Source organism: Hevea brasiliensis, chromosome 2, assembly GCF_030052815.1.
Source record: "Hevea brasiliensis isolate MT/VB/25A 57/8 chromosome 2, ASM3005281v1, whole genome shotgun sequence".
Taxonomy (NCBI): Eukaryota; Viridiplantae; Streptophyta; class Magnoliopsida; order Malpighiales; family Euphorbiaceae; genus Hevea; species Hevea brasiliensis.
The window spans coordinates 90,506,765-90,521,073 of NC_079494.1; the positions used below are offsets into that span (position 1 = coordinate 90,506,765).

A 14,309-nucleotide genomic window follows, 5' to 3' on the forward strand; every position below is an offset into this window, starting at 1 on the left:
GGTGAGGTACTTTTATCATCCAAGTATCATATGAGAGACTTTCATTAATAACAATTTGACAACTGATATTGATAATTATTACAAATTTGAGAATTGTTTCTCATCCCCTTTGAGTGTTTTATTGTGTTCTATATCACTTTCTCTCTTCATCTCTCCAAGTTTATCATTGAGTATATTCTCTGTAACACCACTAAAGAATCTCATTACACTGACTCAGCCATTGGAGGGTCTTGGATAGAGACCAACTCCACCCCACTACCCTCAAAGTCTCATTAATTACATTTGTTGCTTTTTTCAGCGTTATTAAAGGAGTGGGAGGCGCCCAGGCGAGGCGAGGCGCTCCTCTGCAGCCTCGACTGGGTCGTCCCTCTTAGCACCTCCAGAGTCGACGCTTCAGGCCGGCGAGGCGAGAAACTAGAAGGGTGAGAGACGTCGCCTCTTTAAAACAAAGTAGAACCCCTTTTTTTTTAATTTTTTAAGACAAAAATATAAAACTCTACACACTTACCTGATTAATTTTACTTTTTATCTTGTTAATTAGACATTAGTTCTCATTAGTTGTTTATTTTATATACTAATTATTATTCTATTGTTAATGTGATTATTTCACATTTTGTTCTTGTTAATTTATTGTTTAATTAATATGAGTATTGTCAATTTGTTTGTAATTAATTTACTTTTTAATTGTTATTCTTGTTAATTTAATTAGTTTTACTTTTTCTTTGGTTAATTAGCTGTTTATTTTATATAGGAATTATTTATTGTTAATTTAATTATTTTACTACTTGTTTATTTTATATAGTAATTATTATTATTCTATTGTTAATTTGATTATTTCACTTTTTGTTCTCGTTAATTAATTGTTTAATTAATATGAGTACTGTTAATTTATTTGTAATTAGTTTACTTTTTAATTGTTATTCTTGTTAATTTAATTAGTTTTGCTTTTTCTCTAGTTAATTAGTTGTTTATTTAATATAAGAATTATTAATTTATTGTTAATTTGATTATTTTACTTTTTATTTTTTTAATTAATTGTTTAATTAATATGAGTACTGTTAATTTGTTTGTAATTAGTTTACTTTTTAATTGTTATTCTTGTTAATTTAATTAGTTTTGCTTTTTCTCTTGTTAATTAGTTGTTTGTTTTATATAGGAATTATTAATTTATTGTTAATTTGATTATTTTACTTTTTGTTTTTATTAATTAATTATTTAATTTATATAGGCATTGTTAATTTGTTGGTAATTAATTTACTTTTTACTTGTTATTCTTGTTAATTAGTTGTTAGTTTGATTAGTTTTACTTTCTTTTCTTGTTTTGTTAATTAGCCGTTTATTTTATATGGGCATAATTTGATTACTTTACTTTTTATTCTTGTTAATTAATTGTTTAATTTGTTTTTTATTCTTGTTAATTTTTTTGTTAGATTATAAATGGGTGATAAGGGTAATACAACTGGATCTTCTACTAGCAGTAGAAGGATAGACTCAGGATGGGCACATGTAATTCAAGTTAGTGAAAATAATACCAATGACCTTCAATGCATATATTGCATGAAAGTTTATAAAGGTAGAGTTAATAGAATTAAGCAACATCTCGCTGGAGGCTACAAAAATGTAGTTTGGTATCCAAAATGTCAAGAAGATGTAAGAAATTAAATGCAGGAATTCATTGCTAAAAAAAAAAAGAGCAGAAATCAGTTATGAATATTGAAAGACCATCTGAATTTGATGATGTTGAAGTACTGGGGTTTGATTAAAATGAAGAAGAGGAAGAGTTGATGCAAGAAATTGGTAGTGAAAAACGAAGGCAAATAATAAATGTTAGCGGCACTGTTACAAGTGCTTCAAAAAAACCAAAAGTCTTACCACCCCAAAGTAGAAGAGGGCCTATTGATTACTATTTTTTCCCTAGACCGGCTGTTATGGGAAAAAATATGAGACAAACTATTATTGATGAAAATAGTCCAGCTAAAGAGGAGTTGAGGGAGCGTGCTTGTGTTGCCATAGCACAATGGATGTATGATGTGAGAATAGCTTTTAATGCTGTGAATTATGATAGCTTCGGGAAAATGATTCAAGCAATTGAAAATTATGGGAGGGAAATTAAACCTCCAAGTTTTCATGAGATTAAAGTTCGGTTACTTAACAAGGAAGGGCAAACCATAAATGATCAAGAGTCTCATAAAGAAGAATGGAAAAATTATGGATATTCATTGATGTGTGATGGATGGACAGATAGAAAAGAGAGAACCTTGATTAATTTCTTGGTTAATAGTCCAACAGGAAGTGTATTTATTAAATCAGTTTATGCAAGTGATGAATCAAAGACAGTGGCATCATTGGCTAGTTTGATTGAGAAAGAATTGATGAAAATTAGTCATAAAAAAGTGGTTCAAGTGGTTACAGATAACACATCAAACAATGTTGCAGCAGGTAAAATTTTTATTTAATTTTTTCCATTACCGAAAAAAAAAATATCATTTTATTTTTATTATTAACAAAATGAATCTTTCTACATGTTTTTTACAGAGAGAATATTGGAAGCAAATTTTCCTCATCTATACTATACTCCATGCGCAGCCCATTGTATAGATTTGATGCTGGAGGATACTATTAAGATCCATGTTTTCAAAGAAACATTTCGCAAAGCTATTGAGCTTATTGGTTTCATATATGGCTCTTCAGGAGTTCTAAATATGTTGCGTAAGTTTACTAATGGAGTAGAATTGCTAAGGCCAGGGCAAACTAGATTTGCTACTGCTTTTATTACACTGGGAAGGATTCATCTTCAGAAGGCCAACATTAGAAAAATGTTTACTTCGAAAAGCTGGACCACTAGTAAATGGCTAAAGAAGTGAAAGGCAAAAGATGTGAAAGGACGGTTTTGAGTCCTGCTTTCTGGAATCATGTTGTTTATGCTCTTAAAGTTTCTGGTCATTTTGTTTGTGTGCTTCAACTGCTTGATAATAAAAAGAAAAAAGAAAAAAAAAAAAAAAACCGCCATGGGATATATCTATGAAGCTATGGTAGGGCTAAAGAAACAATTGCTAACTCACTCAATGGCAATAAAAAGAAATACAAGAGCATTTTTGAGATTATTGATGCGAGATGGTCACTTCAATTGCATCGTCCTTTGCATGCTACTGGATACTTTCTGAATCCTGAATTTTTTTATCCAAATAAGATGAGAATTGAGTCTGACGAAGAGGTCAATACGGGATTGCTTTCGTGCATTCATAAGATGGAAAAAGATTCAGCAGAAGTGGACATGATTCTTTTGATGAAATTGAGAGATACAAGGCAGCTACGAGGACCTTTGGTTTTCCCTTTGCTATTAGAGGAAGAACAACTAAATCTCCAGGTTATTAATTTACATTCTTATTAATTTTTCATTTTGCTCATTTATTAATTTATATTATGAATTTAACAATCATTAGCTTTATATTTTAATAGCTACTTGGTGGAAAATATATGATTCTTCAACTCCTAACTTACAAAAGTTTGTTATAAGGGTTCTGAATCTTACATGTAGTGTAAGTGGGTGTGAGAGAAATTGGAGTGTATTTGAGTACGTAAGTAATATATATATATATATATATATATATATATATATATATATATATATTCTTACTTTGTTATTTTATTTTAAACCTTTTAAGTTTGAAGTTTTAACTTATTTGTTACTGTAAAATTAATGACAGCCTCATAATAAGAAAAGAAATCGGCTATTTCAAGAACGCTTAGATAATTTGGTATATGTGAAGTACAATAGAGCGTTGCTACGCCGACACAATTTTGGGGATAGCACAACTCCTGTTGATTTGGCAAATATTGATGAAAGTAATGAGAGGTTGCTTGGTGAATTAGAAAAACGCGATGGAGATGATGATGATGATGATGATTATCTTGTTTTCATGGATGACGTGTTGACCTGGGGTGATGTTGGTTAAGCAGCTGAAGTTTCTGAATCTCGTTATGAATTGAGATTGGTTGCAAGATCAACACCAGTTGAGACTCCATCATTTCGAAGGCCTTGTCCAATGAGAGGTGCATCTCTTCGCAAGTTAATGATGAAGAGGAGGAAGAATTTGTGATGGTTGTTGTTGAAAATGAAGATGATTTTGAAAATCTTGATGATGATTAGTTTTAGTTATAAGTTTTTTATGTATTTCTTGCATTTTGTTTATTGTGACTATAACTTATTTCTATTTATTTGTTATGGAAAGTCAATCACTATATTATTTCTCTGTATATTCTGTATTCCTATTTAGGATTTCTTCCTATTAGTAGAACACAATTATAGGAATCAATTGTATATATATACCCATGTACAGATTAATTGAAATTTAAGGAGAATCATCTCTTTCTACATGGTATCAGAGCTGGTTCACTAAGGAATCTAAATCTGGAATTTCTTTCCCGTCTGTTTTTGGACTGAAACCCACTGTTACCCTATGTCATCTATCAAGGGTGACTATTTGTTCTCACCACCTAGCTCAGGAGAGTACTTGGCCGCCAATCAGCCGTCCCCTCTGATCCGGTCGCTGGTATCCAAGCGCGTGAGGCTCACGTGCCCAACTCAGGTTCTCGCCGTTTCTTCACTCGCTGGCACGTGGAGGCGCGTCCACCAGTCATTTTGACTCCGATCAGCATCGTCGGCGTCACCTCAACCCCCTCATTCCACCACTATGTACTGTTGCCTGGTCCAGTACACCATTAAAGGACTTCTGAGGTTTGGCTCTCAGATCCTCTTTCGGTATTTGCTTGATTTGTGATTTTGAGTTATTTTGCGACTATAAGTACTTTGGATTAGCGTTTCAGTTAGTTTTTCTTTGTCTCAACAAATGGCAAACAATAAGAATGTTATTTCTGATGTGATTCCGGTGATGACTAAGATCACGGAACACAAACTTAATAGTTCGAATTACCTGAAGTGGAGTAAGATTGTTAGGATTTATTTGCGTAGCATTGATAAGGATGATCACCTTAGTAAAAAACCACCTACTGATGATACACAGCAAACTTGGCTAAGGGAGGATGCTCGGTTGTTTTTGCAACTTCGGAACTCGATTCACAGTGAGGTAATTAATTTAATTAATCACTGTGAATTTGTTAAAGAATTGATGGATTACTTAGATTTTTTGTATTCTGGTAAAGGAAATATCTCCTGTATTTATGATATTTGTAAGGCATTCTACCGTGCTGAAAAAGAGGATAAGTCTCTCACGGCTTATTTTATAGATTTTAAACGGGTTGTTAGAATCCCTCAATCAGTGTAAATTAGCTGTAAATTAGAATATAATTAGGAATCATTATATTTTTTGGCTATTATTAATTTTCTAGTTAGTCCTAGCCTTTGTATATAAATTAGAATGCTTGTAAATCATTTTAGTATGAAAAAATATAAATGAAAATTTTTCAAATTCTCTGTTTTCTACATGGTATCATAGCAGTGCCAAAATTTATTAGTGTGAACAGTGTAGTTCTGGGTAATTTTTTTTTTGTCAAGCTTCTACGTCGTTCTAGGAAGGGAGGTGACTGTCACCACCCACTTGAGGAGGAAGGACACCAGCAGATCAGCCTACTCTCGGAGTCCCGCCGCCGTCCAGTGAAGCGTGTGAGCTCACATGCCTCCAAAAATCTCGCGTCATTCTTTACGTGCCGGTGCGTGCACTCTTTTTTTTTTGGTGATTTCTCCGACACCGCCTCTTGCCGATAACCTTCCCTGTCCGGCGAGCCTCTGACCAACGTGTTTCCACACCTAGTTTGCACTTTTTTTTTTGTACCTTCCGTTGCCCAATTTCTTACTTTCTGTCTCAGTACCTATTTTTTTTTTAATTGAAAAATGACTGATGAAAAGAAGAAAGCCTCTGAAACAAAGACTAGATTTGTTTGTGATAATCCCTCTTTACAAATTAGTCCTGTAAAGATGGATGGAATTAATTATTTCGCATGGTCTAGATCTTATCTACTATTCATTCAAGCTAGACGACTACAGGGGTATATCACTGGAGATAGAAAAAAGTCAGAAAGTATTAATTCTACCTACAGCCAATGGGAGTTGGAGAACTCTCTTGTTATGTCATGGCTCATCAATTCTATGCAATCTCATATAGCTCGTGGGTATTTACTGTTGGACAGTGCCGCTACCATTTGGAGTACTGCTTCTCAGACTTATTCTCAAGTTGGGAATGATATACAAGTTTATGAGCTTTGGAACAAGGTTCATGAAATGAAACAAGGTGAGTTGACTGTTGCTTAGTATTATGCGGAACTGAGTGGTCTATGGCAAGCGTTGGATTTCTATCAGGACTTTCAGGCTTCATGTCCGACTGATGCAGTTAAGTTCCAGAAATTGGTTGAGAAGGAGCGCATATATAATTTTCTTGCTAGGCTAAATGTGGAGTATGATCAAATTCTGGTCCAAGTGCTTGGTAAGGATCCTTTGCCCACCTTAAGGTAGACATACTCTTATGTTTAGCAGAAGGAGAGCAGAAGAAGTGTCATGATCAATTCTACAGCTATTGATAAGGCTAGGCTGGCTGCTAACTCCTCGAGAACAGTCATATGGTCCATCAGATAAGGATCACTTGCATTGTGACTACTGTGGGAAATCTTGGCACACCAAAGAACAATGTTGGAAGCTGCACAGCTGCCCAACTAAAGGGTGTGGAGGAAAAAGGATGGGCTCTGCTAGATCACAAGCAAATGTATATGAGGCTGTGAGTGTTTCTGAAGATACTGCTATCACAGGGATGTTTTCCAATGAAGAGGTACAGACTCTGAGACGTTTTCTATCATAGCTTGAATCACAATCCACTACAGTTGCCTCTTCTAACTTCGTCAACTCAGGTAATGCTTTTCTTGCCAATAATAATAATTCATTTTGGGTTATAGATTCTGGAGCAAAAAAACATATGACAGGCTCTTCGAATAAATTCATATCCTATTCTCCATGTTCAGGCAAAGAAAAAGTCCGCATTGCGGATGGATCCTTATCAAATGTTTCTGGAACAGGTTCTATTAAATGCACTCCTACTATAAGTCTTAGTTCTGTCTTACATGTGTCTAACTTTCCTATTAACCTTTTGTCTATCAGTTCTATCACAAAAGCTCTCAACTGCAAAATTGAATTTTTTCCCACTCACTGTGTGTTTCAGGAGTTGATAACAGGAACAACGATTAGCAGTGGTAGACTGCAAGATGGGCTATATCTATTGAATGATTGTGTTGATCAGGCCATGTTGAGACAGTCTATGGGAGCTGAGGAAGAAATTATTCAATAGCATTGGAGACTTGGGACATCCTTCATTTACTGGTTTAGAGAAACTTTATCCTCTTTTGTTTAAGCAATGCAAAACTGAATCATTAGTATGTGATGCTTGTGAGTTTGCCAAACATACTAGACAATCTTATCCTGCAATAAATAATAAGGCTTTAGTTACTTTTATAATTATCCATTTTCATGTGTGGGGGCCTGCTCAAACTATATCTTTATTAGGTTATAGATGGTTTGTGACATTTATTGATTATTGCAGTAGGTTAACTTGGGTATATCTGATGAAAGGGAAAATGAAGTATTTTCATGTTTTCAGTAGTTTGACAAAATGATTAGCACCAAGTTTGATGCTCATGTTAAAATTCTGAGAACTGATAATGGTACAGAGTATATGAATGGAGTTTTTCAGGAATATTTGAAGTCACACGGAATTTTGCATCAAACTAGTTGTGTTAACACTAGTGCTCAAAATGAAGTGTCCGAGAGAAAAAATAGACATTTACTTGAGGTTGCTAGATCTCTTATGTTTACAATGAATATTCCCAAACCTTACTGGGGGGATGCAATTCTTTGTGCTGCATATCTTATTAACAGGATGTCACTCCGAACTTTGGAGTTTAAGAGTCCTTTAGAGATTTTGCAAGGTAAAAATTCATATACTATTCCTCCAAAGGTCTTTGGTTGTGTTTGCTTTGTTCATCAGCCTAATAGGGGGAAGTCAGAACCTCGAGCCCTCAAGTGTGTCTTTGTTAGTTATTCCAGTACTCAGAAGGGGTATAGGTGTTACCACCCTCCTACACGGAAATATTTTGTTAGCATGGATGTTACCTTTAAGAAATCTGAATCTTATTTCCATCTTCCTCTTCAGGGGGAGCATAGGAAGGAAGAAGAGGTTTCTTTCCCTTCTTTTTTGTGCACTCCCAACTTTCAACTTCAAAGGGAAAATGTGGGTCTAAAGCCTATACCTAATAATCATACTCAGGGGGAGTCACCTAAATCTCGAGGGGGACTGAATGGACCAGATTTGAGAATCTATACTCAGTGCAATAAGACAGATATAGCCATCGAGCAGGAAACTGCTAATCAACCGGAATCTCTGGATTCAATTCCTGAACATCCTGAGGTATGTGATGAGTCTCCTTTGGTTCCTGAAGAGTCTAATTTTAATTCTCAGTCTATTCTTTCTTCTTCTAATAATAATCTTGATATTCCTATTGCTCTCAGAAAAGGTGTTAGAACCTGTACTAAACATCCCATCTCTAACTTCATTTCCTATGATTCTTTGTCTCCATCCTATAGAGCCTTTCTATTGTCTGTTTCCTCTGTTTCTATCCCACAAGATTGGAAGAAAGCATGTCTTGATCCAAAATGGAAGGCAGCCATGGTGGAGGAGATGAAAGCTCTAGCAAAGAATAAGACATGGGAACTTGTTACTCTTCCAATGGGGAAAAAACCAATTAGATGCAAGTGGGTGTTTATTGTGAAATATAGAGCAGATGGTTCAATTGAAAGGTATAAGGCTAGACTAGTAGCAAAAGGCTTCACACAAACGTATGGAGTAGGTTACCAGGAAACGTTTACTCCTGTTGCTAAAATGAATACCATCAGAATTTTACTATCATGTGCAGTAAATCTTGAGTGGAATTTGCAGCAGTTTGATGTAAAAAATGCCTTTCTACATGGTAATTTGGAAGAAGAAGTATACATGAAAAATCCTCCAGGGTTTGAGAATGAGAAGACCAAAGGAAAAGTTTGCAGATTGAAGAAAGCACTGTATGGTTTAATACAGTCACCTAGCGCATGGTTTGATAGGTTTAGTAAAGCTATGATTTTTTTGGATACTACCAAAGAAATGCTGATCACACCTTGTTTATAAAACACTATAGGGGTAAGATCACTCTGCTTATTGTCTATGTAGATAATATTGTGGTAACTAGTGATGATAGAGAAAAAATGATTCATCTAAAGGAACAACTAGCACAGGAGTTTGAAATCAAAGATTTGGGAAGGCTAAAGTACTTTCTTGGAATAGAGATTGCCAGATCAGATAAAGGAATCTTTATTTCTCAAAGGAAGTACATACTATATCTATTTAAACCAGAAGAGTCTCCCATTGAGGCAAATCACAAATTGCAAGCTGGAATTGGGGAATCCGTGGATATTGTGAGATATCAGAGGTTGGTTGGCAAACTGATTTACCTTTCGCATACCAGACCAGATATAGCATATGCAGTGAGTCTAGTAAGTCAGTATATGCATGATCCTCGTGAACCTCATTTGGAGGCTGTTTTCCGCATCTTGCGATGCTTAAAATCTGCACCTGGGAAATGACTACTTTTCTCAAAGCATGGCCATCTTCAGATTAAGGCCTTTACAGATGCAAATTGGGGTAGATCTCTTGATGATAGGAGATCGACATCTGATTACTGTACTTTTGTTGGTGATAATCTAATCATTTGGAGAAGCAAGAAGCAAAATGTAACAGCTAGATCCAGTGCAGAGGCTGAGTTTAGAGTAATGGCTCAAGGTATTTCTGAACTATTGTGGTTACGAAAGTTGATGGAGGAATTAAAATTGCTGAAAAACTAGTAGTTTGTCCCTATTCTGTGAAAAAAAAAACTGCCATCAATATAGTTCACAATCCAATTTAGCATGATCGGATCAAGCATATAGAGATTGACAGACACTTTATAAAAGAAAAAGTTGTCAATGGTTCCTTAAGTATCTCTTACGTAGGGTCGAAAGACTAGTTAGCTGATGTGTTCACTAAGGGACTAAGTTGTAAGGGATTTCATATCCTAGTTTGCAAGTTGGGCATGTGCAACATACATGAACCAACTTGAGGAGGAGTGTTAGAATTCCTCAATTAGTGTAAATCCCTTAATCAGTATAAATTAGCTGTAAATTAGAATATAATTAGGAATCATTGTATTTATTAGCTATTATTAGTTTCCTAGTTAGTCCTAACCTTTGTACATAAATTAGAATGCTTGTAAATCATTTTAGAATGAAGAAATATAAAAGAAAATTTTTCAAATTCTCTGTTTTCTACACCGGTATATGAGGAACTTAATGTATTGTTGCCATTTAATCCTGATGTGAAAGTTCAGCAGGCTCAATGGGAGCAACTAGCTGTTATGAGTTTTCTTGCAGGCCTTTCTTCAGAGTATGAGACTACTAAATCTCAAATTCTTTCCAGTTCTGAGATTTCCTCTTTGCATGATACGTTCACACGGGTCCTTCGTACAGAGAATACTCAATCTTCACAGCCTGCCAATAGTACTCTTATTAGCCGTAATCCAAATGGACAATAGGGTAATAAAAGAGGAAGTAAAGAAGGAATTACAGGCAACAGAGGTAATCAGCGTAATGGGGAGGCTAGTTCTAATCAGGACTCAAGAGAAGTCATTTGTTATTATTGCCATGAGCCTGGCCATACAAAATATAATTGTCCGCAACTTAAGAGGAAAAATCAATGATCACAGATGGCAAATATGACAGCAGAGGATTCTACAATATCTTCCTCTGAGAAAACTATTTTGGTATCTGCAGAGGATTTTGCATAGTTTTTCCAGTATCAGGCATCTTTAAAGCCTACAAATTCCCCTGTCACTGCTATCGCTGAGTCAGGTAAATCCACTAAATGCCTTGTGTCTTCCTCATCCAAATGGGTTATTGATTCTGGTGCGACAGATCACATGACAGGTAATTCTAGTCTTCCATAAGTTTTTCAGTCTAATCTCACTTCCTCTACTGTTACTTTAGCTGATGGTTCTACTTCTTGTGCTATGGGTTTTGGAACTGCAAACCCGACTTCATCAATTTCTTTGTCATCTGTTTTGTGTCTACCAAAATTCTCTTTTTCATATACTTTCTACTAGTAAACTTACTCGTACCTTAAATTGTTCTGTTTCCTTTTTTCCTGACCAGTGTTTGTTTCAGGATCTTACGACGAAGCAGATTATTGGTAGAGGACGTGAGTCAGGTGGTCTCTACATTCTGGAAAATCATGTACCGCGGTCGCTTGTTTGCTCCAGTACCTTAACACCTCTTGAAGCTCATTGTAGATTGGGTCATCCTTCTTTGTCTACCATGAAGAAGCTGTGTCCTCAGTTTTAGTTTTATCAGTACTAGAATGTGAGTCGTGTCAGTGTGCAAAACATCATCGTTTGCCTTCTGTGTCTAGAGTCAATAAACGGGCTTCATCCCCTTTTGAGTTGGTTCATTCTGATGTTTGGGGTCCTTGTTCTGTTACTTCTAAAACTGGATTTCGTTATTTTGTTACTTTTGTTGATAATTACTCTCGTGTTGTATGGTTATTTTTAATGAAGAATCGTTCTAAGTTGTTTTCTATCTTTTGTGCCTTTTGTAATGAAATCAAAACTCAATTTAATATTTCTATGTGCATATTAAGAAGTGACAATGTCAAAAAATATTTTTCAGCATAATTTCAGTCTTATATGACACAAAATGACATTCTTTATCAGTCTTACTATGTTGATACCCCATCCCAAAATAGCGTGGCCGAAAGATAAAATCGGCATTTTCTTAAGATAGTTTGTGCTCTTCTTTTTCATATGAAAGTTCCTAAACACTCTTAGGAGGATGCAGTTTCTACGGCATATTTTTTTATCAATCGTATGCCGTCTTCTGTACTTAATGGGGATATTCCTTATACTGCTTTGTTTTCTACAAAATCTTTGTTCCCTGTTGAACTCCGTATTTTTTGTTGTACCTGTTTTGTGCGTGATGTTCGTCCACAGGTTACTAAATTGGATCCGAGGTCTCTCAAATGTGTCTTCCTTGGGTACTTCCGGCTCCAAAAAGGGTACCGCTGTTTCTCTCCTACTCTTAATCGTTATCTTGTTTATGCAGATGTTACATTTTTTGAGTCTACTCCATTCTTTCCTCAATCATCTGTGTATGAGAGTCAGGGGGAGGAGGATGATCTCTTAATATATACTGTCCAACCAATGTCTAGTCCTCTCCCACAGCCTGTTCCTTCTGTCTCTAGACCTACTCTACCTCCCGTTGTTCTTGTTTATTTCAGGAGATTGGAGATTCCTGACTCAGATCCTCCACCAGCTACTTCGTTGAGAGATCCTGTACCTCATACTGATCATGATTCTGACCTAGACTTGCCCATTATTCTTCGTAAAGGTAAGCGTTAATGCACTTACCCTATCTTTTCTTTTGTTTCTTATAATCAATTGTCTTCTTATTCTCGGTGTTTTGTTACTTCTTTAGACTCTGTTCCTATCCCTAATACTGTTGGTGAGACGCTGTCTCATCCTGACTGGTGCTTTGCTATGAAAGAGGAAATGGAGGCTTTATATGCTAATGGTACATGAGAACTGTTGCCTTTGCCCACTGGTAAGAAAGCTATTGGTTGCAAATGGGTATTTACAGTAAAGGTGAATCTTGATGGTTCTGTGGCTAGGTTAAAAGCACGCCTTGTAGCAAAAAGATATGCTCAGACATATGGGGTTGATTACTCTGACACTTTTTCTCCTGTAGCTAAACTTAATTCTGTTCGCTTGTTTATCTCTTTAGCAGCTACATATGATTGGCCCCTGCACCAATTGGATATCAAGAATGCTTTCCTTCATGGTGATCTTCAGGAGGAGGTGTATATGGAGCAACCACCTGGGTTTGTTGCTCAGGGAGAGTTGGGTAAAGTTTATAGGCTTCAGAAATCTCTTTATGGCTTGAAACAAAGCCCTAGGGCCTGGTTTGGGAGATTCAGTGAAGCAGTACAGGAATTTGGTATACAAAAGAGTAAGTGTGATCACCCAGTATTTTATAGGCAATGTGAGGCTGGCCTAATTCTCCTGGTAGTCTATGTGGATGACATTGTCATCACTGGAAGTGACTCTGCAAGTATTTCATCTCTTAAAACCTTCCTCCAAACCCAATTTCAGACCAAAGACTTGGGCTTGTTAAAGTATTTCTTGGGTATTGAAGTTATAAGAAGTAAGAAGGATATTTTTTTGTCTCAAAGAAAATATGTCCTCGATCTATTGACAGAGACAGGAAAATTAGATGCTAAGCCTTGCAATGCACCAATGACTCCAAATTTACAACTGTTAACAATGAATAGTGAGTTGTTTGAAAATCCAGAGAGATACAGGAGATTGGTAGAAAAATTGAACTACCTTACAGTCACTCGTCCTGACATTGCTTATGCCGTTAGTGTGGTAAGTCAGTTTATGTCTTCCCCAACTGTTGCTCATTGGGAAGCCTTGGGACAAATCTTGTGTTATCTGAAGGGTGCTCCAGGAAGAGGTTTGTTATATGGTAATCATGGGCATTTGAATGTTGAATGTTTTTCAGATGCCGACTGGGCTGGATCTAAGGTTGACAGGAGGTCAACTACTAGATATTACGTTTTTGTTAGAGGAAATTTAGTGTCTTGGAGAAGCAAGAAGCAGAGTGTAGTTTCTCGATCTAGTGCTCAATCGGAATATAGAGCCATGGCACAATCAATATGTGAGGTAATGTGGATACTTAAATTACTAGATGAGACAGGTTTTAAGACCTCCCTGCCTGCGAAATTGTGGTGTGATAATCAAGCTGCTCTCCATATTTTTTCTAATCCAGTGTTTCATGAGCAGACCAAATATATTGAGATTTATTATTACTTTGATCGTAAAAAGATTCAACAACAGATCATCTCAACAGGACACGTCAAAACTAGAGAGCAGTTAGGAGATATTTTCACAAAAGCTCTAAATGGAGCAAGAATTAAATATATTTGTAACAAGTTAGGCATGATTAACATCTATGCTCCAACTTGAGGGGGAGTGTTATGGAAAGTCAATCACTATATTATTTCTCTGTATATTATGTATTCCTATTTAGGATTTCTTCCTATTAATAGAACACAATTATAGGAATCAATTGTATATATATACCCATGTACAGATTAATTGAAATTTAAGAAGAATCATCTCTTTCTACATTATTAAAGTCTGAACTTCTATAATTTATATTTTCTATTCTATGACTTATGACCTATTTCTAA

At 35.7% G+C, this 14,309-nt stretch overlaps 1 protein-coding gene across 6 annotated transcripts in view; it reads right to left on the reverse strand.

The window, feature by feature from the left end:
* The window catches only part of LOC110663331 (chloroplast envelope membrane protein), a 55,476-nt gene that overhangs the window by 28,892 nt on the left and 12,275 nt on the right, over positions 1-14,309 (reverse strand). The window lies entirely within an intron of this gene.